Consider the following 7,710-nt stretch of genomic DNA (forward strand, 5'->3'; position numbering starts at 1 on the left):
CTCCCTCCTTCTTCTATCCCTCCTCCCTCCCCTCGTCCCTCTACTTCTCCTTCCATCCTTCCTCCTTCCATGCCTCCCTCCATCCTCCCTCCACTTCTCCTTCCATCCTTCCTCCTTTCATCCCTCCTCCCTCCCTTCCTCCACTTCTCCTTCCACCCTTCCTCCTTCTATCCCTCCCTCCATCCTCCCTCCACTTCTCCTTCCATCCTTCCTCCTTTCATCCCTCCTCCCTCCCTTTTCCCTCCCTCCCCCTTCTCTTTTATTCCTCCCTCCCTGGGCTGGTGAGATGGCTCAGCGGTTAAGAGCACCGACTGCTCTTCCAAAGGTCCTGAGTTCAAATCCCAGCAACCACATGGTGGCTCACAACCATCCGTAACAAATCTGATGCCCTCTTCCGGAGTGTCTGAAGACAGCTACAGTGTACTTACATATAATAAATAAATAAATCTTTATTCCTCCCTCCCTCTTACCCCTTCCTCCCTCCCTCTTCCTTTCATCCATCCTCCCTCCCCCTCCTCCCTCCACTTCTCTTTCCATCCCTCCTCCCTCCCTCCTCCCTTCCTCTCCTTCATTCCTCTTGCCCTTCCCTCCTTCTTTCCACCTTGGCTAGGGCTTGGTAAGGAGGAATTAATAATTAGTTAATGAAGTGGGGCTGGGTGGGAAAAGGAGGAGGCAAATGCCATTTGGTTTCAAAGCTTTCTAACCCCAGGTAGAAAAATACTTCCAGAACTACTTGCATCTCCCTAATTGTGGTCCCTTTGAGGCCCCCTCTCCAGGAAAGAGGCATTTCTGCATGCCTGAGCTGAAATAAACCAGAGTGGGCTGTGGCAGGTCACTGCCCCATTGCCCTCTTTCCGTGCAGGCCAGCTGAGACCTTTAATTGGAAGGTGGGAAGGCACAAGAATTAACTCCTACCCATCTGGAATTTTCCTTCTCCCCTTGCCTCTGGGAGCTTAGAAGCTGACCTTAGAAGGGTTTCATTAGCTGGACCCAACCAGCCTCTGCTAGGCTGTTCATCTTCACAGGCACGCCCTTGAATTTGTATGTTGACCTTCAGAAAACGGGTAACGTAATAACCAAACCAACCTTTACTACTCGCTCGCCATGTGCCATGCACTGTGCGGCTTTGCACATAATTTAATCTTTACATACCTGGTAAGGTTAACTCCACAATCATTGCACTTTACAAAGAAACTCGGAGCACAGAGAGGTTGACTACCTTGTTAAAGGTCACAGAATTGCTCATAGGTAACCCATGGGACCCAAGAGTCGAGAGGGGGGGGAGGGGGTGGCGCGGAGGAGCACACAGAAATGATGTCATTAATACTTAACTTGTGGATGTGAGTCTTGCTGGCACAACTGGAAAGAATTAATGACTCTCTGGTCCCTGTCAGTAAGAACCTCACAAATAGGACAGAGCACCACAAGCCTCCCCCGCCAAAGCCCATGGACGATGGCAAGAGTCACTCCTGAAGCATCTAAACACTGTACACAAGCCAGATGTGAAGACCCAAGAGGCTTCCTGGAAAAGGTAATGAATCAGTAGAGACCCTAAGCATGGTATGAATCAAAGTGTTCCAGGCAGAGGGTGGAGTGGTTTGGGGTGGGGTGGAGGGAATGGTTCAGCAGGACCAAGAATCTGTGAAGGAGCAGGAATCCAAGGTAAGGCTGGAGAAGGGTATGGGGGACATAGGGAGCGAGGCAGACAGGAGGTGCCCAGCAGGAGGAGGAGGCTTGTTGCTCAGGAAACCAAGAAGTCAAACTTGCATGGTCTTTTTCTCAATTAGCAGCAGCCAAGGTCTCCCAGCTGGGGGTGTGGGGGGAGTTAAAGCCGTTAGGAGCTGAGCTTGTTCTGGGATGAAAACACATCCGTGGAATCCAGCTCTCCCACTTTGAAAGAATAAATTGTCACCTTCCCACTCAATCTGGCTGTGAGCTCCCCTGGCCCTGCTCCAGCCGCCCACAGATGCAACACTCTGCTCTCTGCTGCCTCCTGCAGATGCACAGCATTGTGGCCACCGCCTCCCGCTGGGATCAGCAGGCTGGGGTGGGGTGTACCAGGGACAAGAAGGGGACAGGGGAGAATGGACAGACAAGAGACCAGACAAGGAGAAGAGGTGAGGAAGCTCTAAGGCCACATTCGCCTTCCCTATTCCCAGAGTGAGCCCCAGATACTCCTGGGAGATAAAAAGAAGTCTTCCAGACTCCAGCAAGGTGGTGGAGGGCTGGGTTACCCTCTTGTTGCCTGTCTGGTCTCAATGCTTGGCAGTCCTTAAAAGCAAGCCTTACTTTTCCCATCTTGAGCTCTGCCTTTCCCTCTGTGAGCTGCTCTGGAGGCACGAAACCACAGAGGAAAAGCCCCCAAACCACAGCTTAGATTGATGCAAGCAGGGAGCGTTCACTGGGTGCTTAGCGCTTGGTTCCTGGAGGCCAGCCTGGGAGAGATACTAGACCTGTACCTGCTTTCCCATGAAGATCAGGGTCGCTGCCACTCACTCCTGGCAATCAGGTTTGTAACTCTCTGAAACTCCCAAGCACTGCAACGCTGCTGGAAGACAAGGCTCCGTGGTTGTGGTTCTCTCACTGGTAAAGTACATACGGTTGGCCTCCGTACCTTCAGGCTCTGGTCCATGAACTTAACACAGTGGAGAGAAAGCATCTGAGGGGCAGGGCACCGCTCCTGTGCTGAACATAAACTTCTGGGTCCTGGGAATCTTGCCCGGGAACTTGAATATGCCTAAGCAAACAGTCCCCAGACTTCTATGTTTTGAGATAGGGTCTCATATGGAGCTCAGGCTGGCCTTGGGTTTGAGATTCTCCTAAGATTCCCAAGTGACAGAATCGGAGATAGACAGCTTTTGTTTCTTGTCATCACCTCTACACAATGTGCTCCAGCAACTGTTTGTTTTGTGGTGATATTATGTGTGAGTTCAAGAATACAGGAGATGGAGCTTGGTTAGATGCATCCTTCTACAGCAGGGACCAGGCATCTGAGAATTTTGGCATCCTCGGGAATGCTGGAACCAATCCCCTGCAGATGGCTGAGGGACCACAGTCTATTAAACATCAAATTTAACCATGATTTAATTAAGGACATCAGCATTTCCTGAGTTCCTATATGTTCCTAGCATGTGACCTCATGCTGTTCCCATATGGTATTAGTTATCTTATGCTAAAGAGTACTTCAAAGTATGTGTAGAGTGCCCTGTGACTACAGAGCAGGGAGCAAACTGGGCCAGAGTGTCTGAGGCATGCTCTAGGATTGGGCCTGCTCTAGGAGGCAGGACATCTAGTTGCTTGAACCTCTGTGCCCCAGCTTAGAAGCTTGGACTGACACCAGATGACCCTGGTTGGGAACTCGGCTCCCAGGGCCTCAGTTTCCCCTTTGAAATGGGCATGAGTGGGGCTGGGTGGGGAGATGGCTCAGTGTGTAAGGAGCCAGCTGTAAGCACGAGGACCTGATTTTATCAGATTCCCCAGCACCAATGTAAAAAGCCAGGCGTAGCAACGCAGCTCTCAATGCTGAGGAGTTGGAGGGAGGGAGGTCCTTGAAACGCCTTAGCCAACCAGCCCAGCTGAATCAGGGTCTCTGGATCAGTGAGAGACCCTGCCACAAAAAATAAAGGCAGAGAACAACTGAGGAAGACACCAAATGTTAGCCTCTGCTCTCTACAACAAAGCAACTGTATTCAACCACACACACACACACACACACACACACACACACATACTGAGCTTTTTTTTTTTCTGGAAAGATGCCTAGGCAGAGTGAGCATCTATTAGAGTTTAGGTATTATCACCCGAGAAGTCTGGGCCTCAGAACCTTCCCACAGCTAAGAATGCAATGCTGTGTAGCTGGAGGTCAGGAGTGCTGAATACCCTGACTGATCTCTCTCTGCACCCCTAGGCCCTGCAAAGGCAGAGGCCGAGTTTCAAATCACTATGCCCTGATGTCACATGAAGAGCTCTGAGTTCAGGAGCTGGGGGAAAGAATCAGCCATGGCTGAAGAATCCTCATAGCCACTGTCTTTGTTATTCCTTCCAGGTGCTGGCTCTACATACTTGCAGGAATACACAGAAGCAACGCGATCAAAGGCAATGCAGAGGAAAGGATTGGGGGAGGGGAGGCCGTCTGGCTAAGTCCTCCCAGGCATGTCTGAAGGACCTTTTCTCAAAAGAAAACCCAGGAGTGGGGCTGAGAGGGTCTGAATCTGGATCCACGTGCTCAGGGCATAGAGAACGAAAGGCAGGAGCAGTGGGGTGAATGGCTAATGGATGCTCTGTACCGCTTTGGGTTGTTGTCGCTGTTGTTGTTTTTCTTGAGACAAGGTCTCTCTGTGGAGCCCTGGCTGTCCTAGAACTCACTCTGTACACCAGGATGGCCTCAGAGATCCGCCTGCCTCTGCCTCCCAAGTTCTGGGATCAAAGATCTGGTCCACCACTGCCTGGCCAAATTTATTTCTTTATTGTATAGGAGTAAACTGTAGTTGTCTTTCTTCAGACACACCAGAGGAGGGCATCCGATCCCATTACAGATGGTTGTGAGCCACCATGTGGTTGCTGGGATTTGAACTCAGGACCTCTGGAAGAACAGTCAGTCAGTGCTCTTAACCACTGAGCCATCTCTCAGCCCCCTGTTCTGCTTTGTATAGAATAGCTGAGGGTATCCAGAAGAGGATGGAAAACCAAGCTTTGACTTCAGGGGTGCACATCCACCCTCAGGGTCCGCAAGGAACCACAGAGCCATATTAAGTCCTCTCTAGTCACCAGCAGCATGCTCTCCCGCTTATGTGTCAGTCTCCTTGGGCTGACACCATTTTCCTAGTCTTGTCTGCTGAACTGGAAGTCTGAGGAACACAAAAAGTGCCTTGTAAGTAGTGACAACTTCAGTCAGTCTGCAGCCTCAGTTTCCCTGCTACAGCAGGGAAGGGTTGATTGGAAAAAATTTCTAATTAATTCTCCAAGATTTGGGTGTGATCCTGGTTCACCTGTCTAGAAGGGAGGGTGGCACATGGGGCAGGTGTGGTGTCTGGAAGTCCCTGTCTCTGATGAAGCCTGTTTATCACAATGAAACTCTCCTGCTTGGAACGTCACAACACCAAGAACCACGATGGCAGAGGTGCTGAGAGAAACATGACGTTCTTCAAATGCTTGTCATGTGCTCAGTACCCGATCTGCACCATCACTTCATTATTATCCCCACCTCTGTGCATTCGTGCATGTGTGCATATGTGTATGTGCATGGGCATGTGTGCACATGGTGTGTATATGTTCATGTGTGTGGGTTCATGAGTGGATTCGGGTGTACATGAGACTGAAGTTGGGCTTCTCCCTTGGTCATTTCCCATCCTTTTTTTTTTTTTTTTTTGAGGCGGGGGTCTTTCACTGAATAGCAGTTCACTGCTTTATCGAGGATGGTTGACCAGCAAGGTCCAGGGACCCTCCTGTTGCTGCTTCCCCAGCTCTGTGATTTCATGGTGCCAGGCTTTTTATTTGGTGTTAGGGTTAAAACCTAGCCCCTATGCGTGTATAACAAGCATATCCACACGCAGCCCGGGAGATAAGTGTCTTCAGTTTCAGGCCTCAGTCTTTGGATTCTGCCAGGGCATCTTGAGCTGGCTAATACAGAGAGCTTGCATAGAGGCGAAGCCTCCGGCCTTGGCCAGCTGAACCAAGGCTACCTGCCTCCCTAACAGGTTATTAACAAACAAACAGAAGGGTGATTAGTGAAATCAGAATTTTAGATAAGTAACAAATGATTTATAGTATAAGTATGCCCACGCAATAGCTGGGGTACATTTGCAGTAACAAAGGACTTACTGTTACCTATTTGCCGGTTTTATCTAGTATCCCTGAGCACCCCACACTAACATCCCAGTACTGGCCTTATAACCATTTTTTATCTGGAGATTTCATGATAGGTTTCACTTTACCTGGGATAAAAATGACTGGTCTCTGCCATAGGGCTTTGTAAAGATTATATAAATCCATAATGAAAAGTACCTATATCTATGCCGATCGATATGTAGTAAGGGATTTGTGAGTCTTTCCCTACAAATGTGGTCTTTGTGTGTGTACACATATATACACACATATGTGTATATGTACTTAAGACAGCATCACATATGTACCACAGGCTGGCCTGTCACATCATCTGTCACCTAGTCAGGCTTTGAACTCTCCGTCCTCCTGCTAGGAACAAGGAGATGCAGGGTGTCCCGAGTTGATAGCAGTTCCATGGTGTTAGCACCCCGGTCTCCCCTTTGCAACATGGAGGTACTCAAACTCACCGCTGCCCCTCATCCCTCAAATGACTTATAGCGAGGTCCCATGTCTGAGGTTGATGAGTCCCATGTCCTGGGGACATCCCACAAGGCCCATAGGGATGGATATTGCTGGAGCCAGGCTGCCAGGGAAACCAGTAGAGGGACAACTGTATTCATCCCGCACCTCCATCTTCAGTGACCCTGCATCTGAAAGTTCCCTGGAAATGGGCATTGCCAAGGTCGAAGTGGAGGGGGCCCAGATATAAAATTTCAGAACAAAAATACCATTTTACCCTGGAGCCAGATACTGTGCTAAGCCCTTTCTCCTCGGCCTGGAGCCGGTGACCGTATGACCCCCGCTTTCTGGAATAGGCTCAGGATGATTATGGACTATGCCAGTTGTAGCAGCACACATCTGTAATTCTAGCACATTCCGGAGCAGGAAGCGGAAGGACTGAGACTTCAAGACCAGCGTGGGCTAATTGCAAGATCCTATCTCGAAAATAAATGACCAAATAACTAGGCTTTAAAGGAAGAAAGCCTCTCAGGTTACATAGCTTGTAAACTGCAAAGCTGGGATTTAACTTTAAGGGTCTTGGGATGAAGAGACCCTCATTTGGGGCTGATCTATCAGGAGGTTCAGCTCAGGTCCCCCAGCTCTCCCCCTCAGCATTGCAGCCAGGCAGCTGGCCTCACTAGTGGGCCCTTAAGTCTGTAGGAATGTCCTTCCCAACCTATCCCTGTCCCTGGTCCCTGCTCTCACCTGAATGGATACTGAAGTCAGGGTGTGGAAAGGCCTGTGCAGAGAGGAGGGCCAGGAAGACCACAGACCCTAGTTCCCATTTCTGCATGTTGAACTTGGAGGAAGCTGCCCCTGGCAGGGGCAGAACAACTCGAAGCTTGGGCCCCTGATGGCTCTCCTAGGTTCAGGAAAGGCCTCCAGCAGCCAAGACAGATGGGGTGGACCCTGTCCCTCCTCCTTCCCCCCCGCCTCTCTCTCCACTCCTCATTGGACACAATGCAGAATGACAGCTGAGAGCAAAGCAGTGACTGGCTCTAGCCCTTGGGAGCCCCTGAGCCTTCTGAGTGCCAGCTCTCTTCTGAGCCATGTCACCTCTTCTTTGAGCCTCTGTCCTAGGCCACCAATCATCCCTGTCCTCTTAGGCAAATAATTGTCAAAAGGTTAAAAAAACAAAAACAAAACAAAACAACTGGAGATTGATTGCAGCAGAACCATAGCCCTGAAGGTTGTTTGTGTGGTCCACATAATGTCTTGAAATTAATACAAGAACAGGGTTAGCTCAGTACATGTCATCAAGCCAGAGATCTGCATGGACATACATGATGAAAGGGAGAACTGACTCCTGAAAGTTTACCTGACTTCCAAGCAGCATACACACACACACACACACACACACACACACACACACACACACACACACAC

This window comes from Mus pahari, chromosome 1 (assembly GCF_900095145.1).
Source record: "Mus pahari chromosome 1, PAHARI_EIJ_v1.1, whole genome shotgun sequence".
In the NCBI taxonomy this organism is placed as follows: Eukaryota; Metazoa; Chordata; class Mammalia; order Rodentia; family Muridae; genus Mus; species Mus pahari.